Source organism: Wasmannia auropunctata, unplaced genomic scaffold (genome assembly GCF_000956235.1).
Source record: "Wasmannia auropunctata unplaced genomic scaffold, wasmannia.A_1.0 LD336085.1, whole genome shotgun sequence".
NCBI lineage: Eukaryota > Metazoa > Arthropoda > Insecta > Hymenoptera > Formicidae > Wasmannia > Wasmannia auropunctata.
The window spans coordinates 1,204,665-1,207,899 of record NW_012026805.1 but is presented as its reverse complement, the minus strand read 5'-3'; the positions used below and the strand labels follow the sequence as shown (position 1 = coordinate 1,207,899).

The following is a 3,235-nucleotide window of genomic DNA, read 5'->3' as shown; positions in this document are numbered from 1 at the left end:
TAATAACTCGGTGAAAAAAAAATCGTACGACGCTCAACAAAAAAGCAAATTAAAGAGAAAGATTCATTCTTTTGAAAGCTGTAAACCCTGTTTATGTGTGATTTTTATTTCACGCCATGGAACTTGTCAAAGTTTGTAGAAAATTTTGAGATTCGTCGGGTCTCCCTTTCTATCCGTGTAATTCCATGAAAGATCAGTAGGATCGTTTTCTTAAGTATCAATTTGGAAAGTACAGATTTCAAGCTGTAAAATGCTTTTTTGATCATCTCGATACGATCATTTTTGACGAAGTTACACTTTCTTGAATTTTGCCTATTTTTGGATGGTAGAGTAAGATGATCTTTTATTTTTGGCATATGTATTCTATAATTTTAAACTAGACAAGCTTTAAATGAGTGTAACTTCGTCAAAAATGATCGTATCGAGATGTTCAAAAAAGCATTTTACAGCTTGAAATCTCTACTTTTCAGATCGACACTTTAGAAAAGAATCCTATTTATTTTTTATGGAATTACATAGGTCCAAATGAAAATGCGTCAAATCTCCAAAAATGTGTACTAAATTTAAAAGGTTTCACGGCATAAACTAAAAATCGCACACAAATGCAGTTTACTGCTTTCGAAAGAGTGAATCTTTACCTTTAATTTGCTTTTTTGTTGAGCGTTGTACGATTTTTTTTCACCGAGTTATTCAACATTGAAGCAAAAAGGACCATTTTTGCTTTAATGTTGAATAACTCAATAAAAAATAAATCGCACAATGATCGAGTTTGCAAATTAAAGGTAAAGACGCGTTGAACGCTGTAAGTTGCATTTGTATGCAATTTTTAATTTGGATTATGGAACCTTGCGAAGTTTGGAGAAAATTTTAATATTTGGCAGATCTTTTTTACGAACTTTGCGAAGTTCCATAGAGTAAAATAACAATAGCGGATACACCAGCGGTGCATTTTTTTTTTCAACATGCCTCGGCGAGATTGTTTATTTTGCGACTGACTTCACGGATTCGTCGCGAATAGAACGTAACCACTTTCAGTGGTAGGGGCGCGGCTCTTCACGCACCAAAAGTATATTATGAGCGGCGATTATGAGTTCGTGTCTCAGTTGAGGAAGTTACAGTGGTGGCGACGCACAAGTCGAGGCACAGTTTTGCGCTGCAGCGGCGGTTTTAATACGACAGCGGGAGGTGGCGGGGATAACCTGGCGCGGCAGGTAAGGTAAGACAAGGAGAGAATGGAAGTGCACGCGCATTGCGTAAATGCAGCCGAAGAAAGTTCTTCCGTGTTTGCGCGCGGTGCGACCTGGTTGCATAATACTTTCGTTGCAGCGAGACGGGAGGAAAGTGTCCCTTTCGCGGCGCTCACCGGCGTCCGTGCTCTCACCTTCTCTGCTCTCACTCCCCTTCGTCATGCCTTCCTCTTCTTCGCGTTAGGCGAGAATGCAGTCGCGCGCCCGGCCCGACAGATATTTTTCACGTTGCCGTTGCGTGCAACAGTTGGGGTATCCGCGCGACCTCGGAGAGAGAAACCATCGAGGATCTCTCGTTTTTCGATCATCGTCGCCGTCGTCGTCGTCTTCGTGGTGTGTCGAATTCGCGAACGCGAGCGCGTGCGAACGAATGCAGTCGATTACAAACAAACGCGGGTGTCGCGGGTGTGACGGATAAAATCGTTTTCCTATGACGGAGGCGCGAAACACGGCGCGACGCGAACGGATGTTGTCGGAAAATAACTCCGCGCGCGTACACAAGCGAGGACTCGGATTACAAATCGAGTTTACGGCAACAGCTGCCTCCAACAGATTCAATTACAGCTTCCGTTAAATACACGCTGACAGGCGTATGTCTGACAAGTGTGTTAAGCGGATTGCGCCCGGAGTTTTCCTCGAAGTGAGGTAGCCACTCTCCTCCGCGCCCGCGCGGGGGTGGATCTCGCCCGTATTTTCTTTACCCCGGACGCGCGCTTGCCGACTGCTTGCATCCATTCATCGACGATCTCCTTAATCATCGTTATCGATAACACATGTTAGTATTATTACTTTAATAATCAATCACACAGATAAAAAATTTGTGGTAAATTAACGCATCTTACATGTCTCAAACGGTCCAAATTTTTGTGTTAATTTAACGCGAGATGAATGTGTTAGAAAATAATACAAACATTATGTAAAAATTAACAGAAAAAATGTAACACTTTAATACAATTTGGAAACAAATTGTGGAAACATTAGTCTTCAGTAAAATTAACACTTATAACATGTAAAATTAACAAGTTTATTTATCTTTTATTCATTTATCTTAGAATTTATGGTTTAAAACTACTTTATTTTTCTGTTATATTTATTCACTTATAAATTGTGTTATTTTGACACTAACAAGTAAATATACCTTTCCGTGACTCGCAGAATTTAATGATACTTGGTATACTTCTAAAGTAGTCAAAAATAATAGACATGTATTTTTTTATATCTGTAAAGGTGTAGGTTTAAGAGTGCAAACTATCCCTCATAATGATAAACACGAGTATTTAATTTTTTGCATTTTAATTCAGTGTATTAGAGTTACTAATTACTTACTTATTCTCGCTCTTTGCCGAATTCAGAAATAATCGATGAGGAGGTGGCGAGAGTCTATTTTCATTTAATTTTTTTGTGTTTGTTTTTTATTATTTTTATATATTTTTTACATTTTTATAAATTTTTCGTATTTTCCTCACAATTGCGTCATTTTTCAGCTATATCTATTTTTTCATTTTATTGTACGTATTCTTTGAAAAAATGATATTTAAAAAAATTTTTATATGCACAAAGATTTTGTGCATATAAACACCAAGCGCACTTTATTATTGCTTTATTATTGCTATTACATATAAATGAGCAGTTAATTTCACAATTTCCGCGACGGTTATTGGTTCTCTCGCTGCGCTAACTTCATGAGCGGTTGTCATCGCGGAGATTTTGTACTGAGGTTATTGTATGTACTGAGGTTATTTATTTAATGTTGTGTCATTATTTATTTAGTGTTGTGGTAATCACATCAGCGCTTTTTGTAGTGTCTGGTGACTCTTTTTCGCGACTGATTAGTCGCTGATTTCTCTGACAAACGCCTACCATCGCCAAGATTATCTATTCCAGTCGTCTCAGATTGTGAGGGGTTAATCACAGTGTAATAATGTTGTACTACAATTTCTATTTTTAGGTTTATATATATATATATATATATATATATATGAATGTCA

General features: G+C 37.8%; 1 protein-coding gene across 1 annotated transcript in view; it reads left to right on the top strand.

Annotated features, from left to right (window-relative positions):
• The first annotated feature begins 1,116 nt into the window (after positions 1-1,116).
• LOC105448532 (putative fatty acyl-CoA reductase CG5065) overlaps positions 1,117-3,235 on the top strand; it is a 44,540-nt gene continuing 42,421 nt past the window's right edge. The window contains exon 1 of the mRNA XM_011687179.1: positions 1,117-1,216. The gene's annotated coding sequence lies outside the window, so the exon portion shown is untranslated. The remainder of the gene's footprint in view (positions 1,217-3,235) is intronic.